At 36.5% G+C, this 14,789-nt stretch overlaps 1 protein-coding gene across 4 annotated transcripts in view; it reads left to right on the top strand.

The window, feature by feature from the left end:
* PLEKHA7 (pleckstrin homology domain containing A7) overlaps window positions 1–14,789 on the top strand; it is a 918,161-nt gene that overhangs the window by 414,481 nt on the left and 488,891 nt on the right. The gene's annotated exons all lie outside the window — the stretch shown is intronic.

Genomic DNA, 14,789 nt, shown 5'->3' with positions numbered 1-14,789 from the left:
ATATTAATGAACATTTCTAGGCTATTCTTTTATGTCTTATAAGTTGTTGGATTCATTGTTTTATTTTGCACAGTTTGGGTGTTTACTACTTGGCTTCCTGTCGTCCTTGCTGGGTGAAATTCAAATGATTGTATTAAAGCACTAGAGAAATAGTTTCAGGTATTTGACACACCTTTCAGACAAAGAATGTGGCCTCCTTTTCAACAAAGAGTGAGTGAGTTTGTCCTTTCTATTGAGCAATAGAGGCTGGCAGGAGTTCCAATGACATTACTCATCTGTTATCACTTTAATAACAACATACCAGGCTAAGGTAATATTTAAACCAATGTGGAAAAAAAGAATAATTGAAAAGCCTACATAGTTTTTTTTATTTTAATCATATTTGTCATAGAACTGTGTCTTTGCCAATATTCATTTTGTACTTAAAGGGACACTCAAGTCAAAATAAACTTTTATGATACAGCCAGAACATGCAGTTTTAAAGGGACAGTAAACACCAGAATTTTTGTTGTTTAAAAAAGTAGATAATCCCTTTATTACCCATTCCCCAATTTTGCATAACCAACACAGTTATAATAATATACCTTTTACCTCTGTGATTACCTTGTATCTATCTATGCCTCTGCAAACTGCCCTCTTATTTCAGTTCTTTTGGCAGACTTGCATTTTTAGCCAATCAGTGCTGACTCCTAGGAGCTTCACGTGCCTGAGCTCAATGTTATCTATATGAAACACATGAACTAACGCCCTCTAGTGGTGAAAAACTGTCAAAATGCTTTCAAATTAGAGTCAGTCTTCAAGGTCTAAGAAATTAGCACATGAACATCCTAGATTTTGCTTTCAACTAAGAATACCAAGAGAACAAAGCAAAATTGGTAATAAAAGTAAATTGGAAAGTTGTTTAAAATTACATGCCCTATTTAAATCATGAAACATTTTTTTTTTTTTACTTTACTGTCCCTTTAAGTCACTTTCCAATTTACTTCCATTATCAAGTTTTTATATTCGCACTTTCTGGAGAAAAAGATCCTACTGAGCATGTGCACAAGCTCACAGGGTATACGTATACTAGTCTGTGATTGGCTGATGTCTGTCACATGATACAGGGGGCGGAAAATGGGAGAAAAAAATCTACTGCTTATTTGAAATTCAGAGTAGTTGTTATTGCATTGTCTTTTTATTATGCGCTTGCTAATTATGTAATTCTACTGCAATTAGTGGGAATTTAAAGAGACATTTTACCTGTGAAACAAAATTGCATTTCAGAATCATAAAAGGGCAAAACTACTCTATTAAAGCATATTATTAATGCTCCGTTGCTCGCATATAACGTTTTATAACTCCGTCTAAGAGACACAGTAAGCTCTAGAGCAGTAATGCACTACTGGGACCCATCTGGTGAGTCAATGACAAGGCATGTGTGTAGCTACCAATCACCAGCTAGCTCCCAGTAGTACATTGCTGCTCCTGAGCCTACCTAGGTATACTGTTCCAACAAAGGATACCAAGAGAACAAAGTTAGTTTGATCATAGAAGTAGATTGAAAAGTCTCTTAAAGTGCATGCTCTATCTGAGCAATGCAAGTCCCTTTAAATATTCTGTTTCTCTCAGTAGCACATTTACTATATTAAAAAGCAGTGGTACAGTGATAAAAACATAAAGAACCATATAGAAGGCTGGTACAGTAGTAAATTACAGGATTTGGTGAGTTTCCTCCCTGCTGGCAGAAAGGGGGAATCTCCACAGAGAAGGGAATAAAGTTATTTTTTATATTTACACCTGGATTTACAAAAAATAAAGGGAGATTAAACCTCTGGGCACAACTACTCTAGACGGGTTGCAGCTCACTATGATGTTTCTGCTCCTGAACCATTATTCTATTTGAACACCTTAAAGTTTCCCAAATTCTGAATTTCCAACTCTTAGTACTGAGGACCGCCATCTTGTGAAAATTCTTAAGCTCCAAGATGGGGGCACTTGGTATGAAAAGGCGGAACTTCAGCATCACTATTAAAATAGGAGAACTGTTTTGTAAAAAGCTGAATGCTCAGGAGGAAATACAATAACATGGTGAGTAGTAACCATTCTAGTGTAGTTGTGTTCAGCAAGTCCCTTTAAAGGGAATCATTTTTTAGTTTGTACATAAGAAATTATTCACCACATTGTGAAGGATATGCATGTAAAATAAATGTTTTTCAGATTATTTATAACTGACATCTATTAGAAAAATGTTACACACCCTTTGAAAAGCATTTTGAATGTTGTTTATCTTATTCCCTTTGCTATGGCCAGTTAGGGACATATGTAAATGAGCTCCTGCACACAACAGCCAATCACTGAACAGTATGTAAAAGTGTCAAGGTTCTGCATTCCACAGAATTACAATTTTTAGAGTTAAATTAGTGGAAAAGCAGGCACAGTAAATAATAAAAGTTGTTTTTTGTGCATAATTAAATATTATATGGGAAATTAAATTTTAATTACATTTTAAAATGTATGTCCATTTAATTAAAGGAACATTAAACACTAATTATATTTTATAAGCATTGTATTAAGGTTGTTCCTCCCCTCTCTCTAGCCATGGGTGCTGTCATGTCGAAATGTAGCTTTCATTATGTTCCAGTGCTTATGTTTGCACATGTTCAACAACTCTCCTTCAGATACCGCCAGTGAAACCTAGGTTTCAAAATGGCGGCACCCATAATTGTGAGGTGCATGAAATATATTTAGAATTTAAAGGAACACTCAAGTCAAAATTAAACTTTTATGATTCAGAAAGAGCAGCAATTTCTTTCATGTAATTGGCAAGAGTCTATGAGCTAGTGACGTATGGGATATACAATCCTACCAGGAGGGGCAAAGTTTCCCAAAACTCAAAATGCCTATAAATACACCACTCACCACACCCACAATTCAGTTTTACAAACTTTGCCTCCTATGGAGGTGGTGAAGTAAGTTTGTGCTAAGATTTCTACGTTGATATGCGCTTCGCAGCATGCTGAAGCCCGGTTTCCTCTCAGAGTACAGTGAATGACAGAGGGATGTGAAGGGAGTATCACCTATTGAATGCAATGGTCTTCCTAACGGGGATCTTTGTCATAGGTTCTCTGTTATCGGCCTAGAGATTCATCTCCTACCTCCCTTTTCAGATCAACGATATACTCTCAATTACCATTACCTCTACTGATAACTGTTTCAGTACTGGTTCGGCTATCTGCTATATGTGGATGGGTGTCTTTTGGTAAGTATGTTTTCATTACTTAAGACACTCTCAGCTATGGTTTGGCACTTTATGCAAATTATATAAAGTTCTAAATATATGTATTGTACTTATATTTGTTATGATTCAGGTTTCAGTATATTTCCTTTTTTGCAGACTGTCAGTTTCATATCTGGGAAATGCATTTTTAAGAAAAAATTATTTCTTACCTGGGGTTTAGTCTTTTTCAAATTGACTCTTTTTAAAATTGCAGTTTTTGCAATTTTTTAAAATTTGCAGTCTTTATATTTACACTTTTTGTGTCACCAGCTCTTACTGAGCATGTGCAAAAATTCACAGAATAAGCGTATATGCTGTTTGTGATTGGCTGATGGCTGTCACATGATACAGGAGGAGTGGAAATAGATGGACATAACTTTTAAAATTGTCAAAAAAAATATACTACTGATTTGAAGTTCAGACTAAACGCTATTGTGCTGTCTTATCATGCATTTGTTGATTATGCAAACCTACTTTATTAACTGGTGATTTAAAGGGACAGTCTAGTCAAAATTAAACTTTCATCATTCAGATAGGGCATGTAATTTTAAACAACTTTCCAGTTTACTGTTGTTATCAAAATTGCTTAGTATTGTTAGTTGAAAGCTAAACCTAGGTAGGCTCATATGCTAATTTCTAAAACCCTTGAAGGCGAACTCTAATCTCAGTGTATTGTGACAGCTTTTCACAGCTAGAGGGCGTTTGTTCGTGTGTACCATATAGATTAAGTTGTGTTTACACTCATGGAGTTACCTAAGAGTCAGCACTGATTGGCTTAAATGCAAGTCTGTCAAAGCAGAGGCTTTGATACAAGGTTATCGCAGAGGTAAAAAAGTTATTAATATAACCCTGTTGGTTATGCAATAAAGAGTAGACTGTCCCTTTAAGGTCCCTTTAAAAAAAATAATCTATTGCTGTATGGCACTTTATAATGGTCATGAAAAAATGTAGAAAAGTAGTCTGCTGTTATGGCTTATTACTTTACTTTGGGTTCAGTGTCCAAAGGGACACTGAACCCAAATTTTTTCTTTCATGATTCCGATAGAGCATGCACATTTAAGCAACTTTCTAATTTACTCCTATTATCAAATTTTCTTCATTCTCTTGCTGTCTTTATTTGAAAAAGAAGGCATCTAAGTTATTTTTTTGGTTCAGGACCATGGAAAGCACTTGTTTATTGGTGGGTGAATTCATCCACCAATCAGCAAGAACAACACAGTGTGTTCACCAAAAATGGGCCGGCATCTAAACTTACATTCTTGCCTTTCAAATAAAGATACCAAGAGAATTAAGAAAATTTGATAATAGGAGTAAATTAGAAAGTTGCTTAAAATTGCATGCTCTATGTGAATCGTGAAAGAAAAAAATTGGGTTCAGTGTCCCTTTAGTGCATTTCTCCTGCACAACTTGTACTAATACATAAATTCCCCTGTCAAGTTGCTGCGTGTTTTTCTGTATATATTTTTCTGATACTGTGCTATTTTGATACCTGAATACTGTGTTTGTTTTGTGACCTGCATTGACTTCCCTTGTTTATAGCAAAGATATACATAGTTACAAACACTGCTGCCATGGACTGCTATAGACACGTGCACACTTATATGCTCCTGTCAGCCTACCTAAATTTAGTCTTCAACAAAGAGTACCAAAAGAACAAAGCAAAGTTGATAATAGGAGTAAATTGGAAAGTTGTTTAAAATTACATACTGTATCATAATAATTAAAATCTGTCCCTTTAAAAAATCTTGTTTAAATCTGGATTTTTATTTCCCAGAGGTCTTTGTGCAATATCCCACATAATCTGCACCTATCACATGCAAACTGCCACATATAAATGTCTTGGTCATAGCATTACATGTATATTGTCATCACTGCTGAGGTTTGTCTTCATTGTATTGTGATACAGAATATGTTGACAAATATTAGATAAGAAACATTGACACAAATTATATTACTCAAAATAACTGTGATGCAGTTGCTACTTTACTCAACCTTATAGGGACGTGAAAATCAGAATGAAGCTTTCATGATTCAGAACTTGTCATTTTTAAGAGCCTTTTCAGTAGACAGGCGCATTCAGGTGATTGTTGGCTATACCAGGGAGATATATATTTTATTAGAACAACTCGTCCCTAGATTGGGATGACCAAAAAAGAAATGCCTCTAAACACACTAACTTCATTTGTAGAAAAATTATCGAGGAGTGATTTTTAAAATTTAACTTTAGCATCAACTTTCCAGATTGAATTCCTATGTATTAGGGGACTTTCTGGTAACCATATATTCTGTGTATAACGTATAATGATTAACCCGTTAATAATATTAATATAGGGGTTATAACTACATTTTATTTAAACGGCAACTGTTGTATCGAATAAACATCATCACAGACGGTATAGGTAATTTCCCCCCAGGGTACTAACAGGAATTATTTCAATACACAACAAGTATTTTATTTATCTGGTGACCGCAATGATTTATAAAAGATAAGCTGTTGTTCATATGTACCATTGTGGAAGTGTTTTTAACTTATAAAAGTTACATTTTAAAAATCACTCCTCTATAATTTTTCTACAAATGAAGTTCTTGTGTTTAGAGGCATTTCTTTTTTGGTCATCCCAATCTATGGATGAGTTGTTCTAATAAAATTTAACTGTCCATGCCTATACACAACCATTGGGGGTTGTCCAGAGATATTTCCTTTACAAGACCCCCCTGTGGAAATTTACTATTCCTAGTCATAATTTCTTTTTGTTTGTGTATATATATATATATATATAAGGAGCCAGGTGTAAAATTCTAGGAGTTAGTGACTTCCTCGGTTTGTCAGCCCTGGGCTTCACATATACCTTTGTCATTGGCTCACCAGATGTGATCAGCTACCTCCCAATCATACATTGCTGTGCTAGAAGTGACTTTAACTATGAATTTAATCATTTTTCAGGGGTTAAGCACACAACTATATGCATGTAATGATGGGATAATAAAATACTCTAACATATTAGAACAATTTCTTTTTGACCTTATGCCAATTTAAAGGGCCATAAAAGTCGAAACATTTCATTAGAGAGTGTCATTTTATAACTAGTGACTCTGCACTAATGTGCGTTTAACACACGCAAAGGGGTTAAACACATAGTAGACATATTACTCATGAATCACAGGATATTGCAGGATCAGAGTGGAAACTGACACTGATCCAATCAGCAGTGCTACTCATACAACTCAGCTGTGTAACTAGCAATGCTGATTGGATGAGCATCAGTTTATCTCAGTACCAGCAGTGCTCTGCGGGTCCCGAGCCGTACTTCTACTGGGGATAAACACACTGAAGTGTAGGGTCGATGGTCTTAAAATGAAATGCTGTAATGCAGTGCTCAACAAATCTGTTTAAAAATAAGAGCACGCAAATTGTGTCTAATATAGCTCTTTAAGTAAGGGACCAATCACACACAATCTATTTAATAACCTTTTCAGTATATATAAACCATGCTATTTATGTTGTTGTTCTGTCTATAGATGTGCTGTTAGAGTAGCGCTGTGCTGTAGTGTTACATATAGAAGCATAAACACGCTTTATTCTGATACATGTAACACTACACCACACATAAACCCTTGTGGGGCAGTGTTGTCACTAGAGAGTTAATAGAAGTGACACAAGTAAACACTTGTGGGGCAGTGTTGTCACTAGAGAGTTAATAGAAGTGTTTAGTGGCAGAGACAGATAAGAGATGCAGACTTGGTGTGCAGGGTTTGTGGTGCATTATGTTAAATGCGTTGTACAAAGCTCACTTCACTGTGACAAAATCAGTACTGCGGTATGCAGGTGAAATGCTACAGGGTGACTGCTTCAGTACCAGGATGGGATTATGCTGTTGCACATTTGGTGCATGATTTTAAGGAATAGTTTGTTTTTGGTCATGACAAGTATTGGAAGAAGTGTATCTTCAGTAAGGAAGCAAGGGAGATGCCATATAAAAGCAATATGCTGTATATTATCAGGAAGGACTTTGGTATTTAGGTTGTGAAGGATTTCATTAACCTTTGAAGGCACAGCATAGAACAATTTGTTCTGCACAATTTGTTACTGCACAATTACTAGCATATAACTGTGTTCAACCCCTTCAAGAGCCAGCCCCAGAGCTAGCAGTTACACTCTTGGGCTGCAAACTTGCTATTGACTGGAGCCTACGTGCATGTCGCCCCTGATTGGCTGATCAACCCATGTTCAAGTCAGGACCAATAGTGCATTGCTGCTCCAGAGTGGACTTTAACTATGTGTTTAACACATTTGTGGGTTAAACGCATAGTTTTATGCAAGTAATAGGTTAATAATAAAATGCTGTGGCATAGTACAGAATTTTATTATTACAATTTGTGTCCCTTTAAGCTCAATGTTTCAAGTTAGTTGATTTGTCATCATAAAAAGTTATACAGTAACTGTACCTGAATGAGACCTACAGCGCTAGCTTATGTTTTTGCCTTAGAATACATATCAGTATCCCATAGGGGAGAGGGGAAGTTGGCATTTACAGCCGTGATAGAGGAAGTATAGTTAGTTAGGAGGATCAGTATTTACTTTCCCATTACACAAGTAATATTTTCAGGAACGTTCACAGGTCCTGTTAGACTCTTGCGCATATGTTACACCTGGTTGGTTTAAAAACTGCGGCTAATATATACATTTAACACTTTTTGGGTGAGCAACCTCACTTTCATTAAATGGTATAGTTGGTCCCATATTCTTTCTAAAACAGAGTGTTTCATTCTTAAAGGGATATGAAGCCCAAAAACCTTATTTTGTGATTCAGACAGAGCTTACTATTTTAAAAAAAAGTTTCCAATTTACGATTATTATCAAATTTGCTTCTACATAGCAGAAAATAGTTCTGCCATCTAGTGCTCTTGCAAATGGATATGCAAAACTGCTGCCATATAGTGCACAAGAAATGTACCGGCTCCTAAGCATAAGTCTGTGCTTTTCAACAAAAGATACAAAGAAAATGTGATAGAAGTAAAATAGAAACTTGTTTAAAATCACATACTCTGACTAAATCACAAAATAAAAAAAATGTTTCTCCAACATAGGTGTGTCCGGTCCACGGCGTCATCCTTACTTGTGGGATATTCTCCTCCCCAACAGGAAATGGCAAAGAGCCCAGCAAAGCTGGCCATATAGTCCCTCCCAGGCTCCGCCTACCCCAGTCATTCTCTTTGCCGTTGCACAGGCAACATCTCCACGGAGATGGCTAAGAGTTTTTTTGGTCAGGGTCTATGGTCTCGGGAAGACTCTCTTCTCCCGATAAACATTCTGGAACTGAGAGCGATATTCAATGCTCTCAAGGCTTGGCCTCGACTAGCAAAGGCCAAATTCATAAGGTGTCAATCAGACAACATGACGACTGTTGCATATATCAACCATCAGGGGGGAACAAGGAGTTCCCTGGTGATGGAGGAGCATCCGGGGGAGTGGGAACTCCATCCGGAAATCTTTGCCCAAATAACTCAATTATGGGGCATTCCAGACATGGATCTGATGGCCTCTCGTCAGAACTTCAAGGTCCCTTGTTACGGGTCCAAATCCAGGGATCCCAAGGCGACTCTAGTGGATACAATAGTAGCACCTTGGATCTTCAACCTAGCTTATGTATTCCCACCGTTTCCTCTCATTCCCAGGCTGGTAGCCAGGATCAATCAGGAGAGGGCTTCGGTGATCTTGATAGTTTCTGCGTGGCCACGCAGGACTTGGTATGCAGACCTGGTGAATATGTCATGGGCTCCACCATGGAAGCTACCTTTGAGACAGGACCTTCTTGTTCAGGGTCCATTCGAACATCCGAATCTGGTTTCCCTCCAACTGACTGCTTGGAGATTGAACGCTTGATTCTATCAAAGCGTGGGTTTTCAGATTCTGTAATAGATACTCTTATTCAGGCTAGAAAGCCTGTAACTAGAAAAATTTACCATAAAATATGGAAAAAATATATCTGTTGGTGTGAATCTAAAGGATTCCCATGGAACAAGATAAAAATTCCTAAGATTCTTTCCTTTCTACAAGAAGGTTTGGAGAAAGGATTATCTGCAAGTTCTCTGAAGGGACAGATCTCTGCTTTATCTGTTTTACTTCACAAAGGCTGGCAGCTGTGCCAGACGTTTAAGCGTTTGTTCAGGCTCTGGTTAGAATCAAGCCTGTTTACAGACCTTTGACTCCTCCCTGGAGTCTTAATCTAGTTCTTTCAGTTCTTCAAGGGGTTCCGTTTGAACCCTTACATTCCGTAGATATTAAGTTATTATCGTGGAAAGTTTTGTTTTTTGGTTGCAATTTCTTCTGCTAGAAGAGTTTCTGAGTTATCTGCTCTGCAGTGTTCTCCGCCCTATCTGGTCCATGCAGATAAGGTGGTTTTGCGTACTGAGCCTGGTTTTCTTCCGAAGGTTGTTTCCAACAAAAATATTAACCAGGAGATAGTTGTACCTTCTTTGTGTCCGAATCCAGTTTCAGAGAAGGAACGTTTGTTACACAATTTGGACGTAGTCCGTGCTCTAAAATTCTATTTAGAGGTTACTGAAGGTTTCAGACAAACATCTTCTTTGTTTGTTGTTTATTCTGGTAAAAGGAGAGGTAAAAAAGCAACTTCTACCTCTCTTTCCTTTTGGCTTAAAAGCATTATCAGATTGGCTTTTGAGACTGCCGGACGGCAGCCTCCTAAAAGTATCACAGCTCACTCCACTAGGGCTGTGGCTTCCACATGGGCCTTCAAGAACGAGGCTCCTGTTGACCAGATATGTAAGGCAGCGACTTGGTCTTCACTGCACTCTTTTGCCAAATTTTACAAATTTTATACTTTTGCTTCTTCGGAGGCTATTTTTGGGAGAAAGGTTTTGCAAGCCGTGGTGCCTTCCGTTTAGGTGACCTGATTTGCTCCCTCCCTTCATCCGTGTCCTAAAGCTTTGGTATTGGTTCCCACAAGTAAGGATGACGCCGTGGACCGGACACACCTATGTTGGAGAAAACAGAATTTATGCTTACCTGATAAATTACTTTCTCCAACGGTGTGTCCGGTCCACGGCCCGCCCTGGTTTTTTAATCAGGTCTGATGAATTATTTTCTCTAACTACAGTCACCACGTTACCATATGGTTTCTCCTATATATATTTCCTCCTGTCCGTCGGTCGAATGACTGGGGTAGGCGGAGCCTGGGAGGGACTATATGGCCAGCTTTGCTGGGCTCTTTGCCATTTCCTGTTGGGGAGGAGAATATCCCACAAGTAAGGATGACGCCGTGGACCGGACACACCGTTGGAGAAAGTAATTTATCAGGTAAGCATAAATTCTGTTTTTTCATATCCCTTTAATAATTCCAGAAAACTTTATTGACAATGGTAGTAAATAGCATTTGACAAGAGCCTTCCTTTAAAAATGAGTTACTGCTTAGTATGAATAGCGAGGAAAACGTTTGGGTTTCATATCCCTTTAATGTAAAATGATAAATGCCATTAATATGGGAAACTGTGAATTCAAAGGGACATGACATTCAGCATTAAACTTTCATTATTCAGATCCTGTATAATTTTAAGAGACTTAAAGGGACACTGAACCCAAATGTTTTCTTTCATGATTCAGACAACTTTTCTAATTTACTCCTATTATCAAATGTTCTTCATTCTCTTGGTATCTTTATTTGAAATGCAAGAATGTAAGTTTATATGCCGGCCCATTTTTGGTGAACAACCTGGGTTGTTCTTGCTGATTGGTGGATAAATTCATCCACCAATAAAAAAACTTAGATGCCTTCTTTTTCAAATAAATATAGCAAGAGAATGAAGAAAACTTGGTAATAGGAGTAAATTAGAGAGTTGCTTAAAATTGCATGCTCTATCTGAATCATCAAAGAATCTTTAAAGCTGGAACCTTCAGTATTTGAAACAATGAAATGGAAAGAGTTGAAATAAAAGCCGATTTGTAAATGTCAGAACTCTTTCTTCTAATGTATAATTCAGCAGTTAGCCAGTTTCACTGCTAGTTATTGACTAGAGGGATTTAGAGAACGGCGAGTTCCTCATGTGACAGCTACTGAACACCTGCACTTTCAGGTAATATTTCTGTTTGAAATAACATTAGAAAAAGATGGCTAGTGAGATCAGGTCCTTTAATTTTACCCTGGCTGTATATGAACTGAAGGGGTAATATGCTCCTTTGTATTCACATTAAGCAGTAGCTCATTTATTGTTATTTACTATAATTGTCTGAATTTAAAGGGATAGGAAACACACAATTTTTTCTTTTGTAATTCAGTCAGTGCATGTGATTTGAAACAACTTTATAATTTACTTCTATTATCAGTTTCTGTTCTTTTGGTAGCTTTTGATGAAAAGCAGGTACGTATGCTTAGGAGCCGGTTCATTTCTCGAACACTATATAGCAGCAGTTTTACAAGAATGTTATCAATTTGCAAGAGCACTATTTCCTGACATTTAGTGCTCCAGACAGCTACCTAGATTTCTTTTTAACACAGGATATCATGGGAATTAAGCAAATTTAAAGGATTACTTTCTTTTATAATTTTTAAGCTAAACAACTAACATATTAAAGTTAATAAACATTAATTAAAACCTACTGACCTATATTTTCTCCAAAACGAAGTTTCATAACGTTCTAAAAGTTATATCTTTTATTCGCCGATGATGTCACGTTATCCTGCCCACTATTTTCAGCACTGAGTGTTCAAAATACTTAAACCAATAACTTTGTGTTTAAAGCGCCATTTTGAAACCTAGGTATTGTAAACGGATTGGTACAGAGCAAAGGATACCCACGGAGTGGGTTTGGAAAACAATTAAATTTGCAGACAAGATTTCTGATATACGGTAGAGATATATTAATGAAATGCTATTGATTAAAAGCGTATTTGGGGTAGTTAGTAACAGGCATAGAAAATATTTACTTACAGTGGCCCTTTAATAATTGAAGTAAATGGGAAACTTTTTTGTATGAATTACAAAAGATAGATTTTGAGTTTCCTGTTCCTTTAAATGCTATGTCAAGTCATAGACTGGGATTTTCTGCCTTTGTGCTGTATAAGGTTTGGGAAGGAAAATAATCTTCAAGAAAGTTGTACCAGTGAGGCTGGTGACCAAATGTGACTTATTGTCACCATGGCAACATAATAGAAATTCTAACTTCTGTGAGTAATATATAATTTTGTAGAACAGTTCTATTTTAATATTTATAGGTTCAGATCTTTGTTCCTAATAAGACTTTTTCATGCACTACATATGTTGAGGCTTTGCTGTATAGCTCCATACAGTCTATAAAGATATTTAAGAGCAATTCCTAATCTAGATTCAGATGTTTTCACCTGAAGGCATAATGGATTATTGTGCTCAATAAAAGTACTTAAGTGAGCATGTCTAATGATGTGTCAGGGGACTGGCTCTGAGAATTCCTTCTCTTCCCAGAAAAAAATAATGCAAAAGAAATGCGCTTTCTCCGAACAGATTTTAAGATGATCATTGTTTAGTACCTAATCCCATTGCGTGCAGACGATGTACGACAAGATCACCAGCGATGGACCAATGACTGGGGGTAAGCACCTGCTGGAACCTGTGGAGTGCGGCATTGCTATAGAACATTCACAAGAAGCGTCTAAAGCAAACATCTGCTCTGTCAGGTGAAACATTAGGCACCTGGATTTGTGAGGCTTGTTCATACCCCGGTATTGCTGTACTGCCTTCAGAGCTGGGCATTTTATAGGGCTCTATGCCTACCTGCCAGAAATTTGTTTTTGGATTGTGTGTTTTGTCACTGTCCTTGAGATATTTATCATCCAGTGAGCAATCAGTCCTTAAAGGGACAATGTACTGTAAATGTTTACCAGTTATTCATTTTACCTTTTGCAGTGTATTACATTGTTTACAAATTGCTCCTTTGCCTTTATTTAGTCATATGAAATGGTTGATTTTACCTTTTGAATTTACCACCTATACTGAAAATGTCAATACAAAACTTATATTGATTATAGAAAATCTATGTATCAGAAGGAATTACACTCTCAGAGGGGGAAATAATACATATTGTATAGAGAGAAAAGATAAGGAAACATTTGACTGATAAGATAAGGCATCATGATCTCCCTACAATTTCAGACCTTTTTAATGGACTGTGGTCTCAAAGAGCAAAGCCAGCTATTTCATATGCAAAAACCTAAATGTGCATTTCCCCATATATTTTATACTCTGCAGCTGGTATAAGTCACCTAAATCATTCAAGCCTTTGGAGAAACACTAAGGGGAAAACACATTTTAAAGTGCACTGTCCCTTTAAAGTCCTGCTCCTCTTCCTGTTAGATTCAAAATAAATATAGACATGTTTAGATTGTGCTCTTTTATAAGTGTGATCAAATTATTATTATGTTTTTATTTTGGAAGAGGAAGAAAAAGGTGATATAAAGTAAAGAAGAGTGAAAGGGGAGAGAACACCGATTGTGTAGGGATCTCAGGTATGACAAAAGAAAGAAGATAGTCCTGAAAAGAACGTTGTGATTTTATCTGGACAAACCTGAGAGTCTGTGGCATCTGTATTACAAACTGTTTACCTAGTTCTGTGGGTGAAGCAGAGAAGCCGGTTTAACCTGTTCTTTTTTTTTTTTTAAAGACATAAAGTTTCTATTCCTATTCGTTTTTTTGTTCTTATTTTGTAACCTAGTTTCATTAGATAATGTCACTAGGTAAATAGTTTCTTTCTAAACTCACTTCTTTAGGATTTTAATAAACCCTATGGTGTTACAGTATCTGAATGTACCTCTTCCTTAAACAAATATATACACTAGTTAGAAGCAATGACAAAAATACATTGTCACAATAAATATGTTAAGATTTATATAAATAAAACTAGAGCCGTTTGAAATTGACAGAAAAAAAATAAATCTTTTTTTTACTGCACATAGATTTCTTACATTAAAGAAAAAGGCTTATTAAACACTGTCGTGTCTATATCTTTTGCTGTAATCAAGGCAAATGTTAGCCTGGGTTTAATATGCAGATGTATTTTTAATAATTATTTATTTATAAATTCAAGCATGTTGCAACCTTGAGTTCACTTACATGATCCCCTCTGCTAAGGCCAAGTAGGGACATATATACATTAGGTACTACAGTGAGAAAACAGTGGCTGTGTATAGCAGTGTTAGACTTGTGATGTCTGACGTCTGCACTTTCAGTTCTCGCGGGATTTGGATGCACAATCTTCAAAGTTAAATTACAGGAAAATGGGGCAAAATAAATATTGAAAGTCTGTTGTAAAGGTTTTTTTCTATGCATAATTAAAACTTTTCTATATTAAAACATTGGAGTTTTTTTTTTAAATGTCACTGCATTGCATTTTGTTCCCTACCTGGTCATGTTTTCTGTTGGAAGGATTAGTTTGTGGTTATGTCTTTCTGAGGCTATATCATGTAATTAGAGCTATACGAATAGGAAGAATTGCAGACATTGTTAATAGTAACCTGTACTTTTATCTGTTTGGTTAGTGACT

The sequence above is a fragment of the Bombina bombina genome, chromosome 7 (genome assembly GCF_027579735.1).
Source record: "Bombina bombina isolate aBomBom1 chromosome 7, aBomBom1.pri, whole genome shotgun sequence".
NCBI classification, from domain to species: Eukaryota; Metazoa; Chordata; class Amphibia; order Anura; family Bombinatoridae; genus Bombina; species Bombina bombina.
The sequence above is the reverse complement of the archived record's forward strand: the minus strand, read 5'-3'. Positions and strand labels throughout refer to the sequence as shown.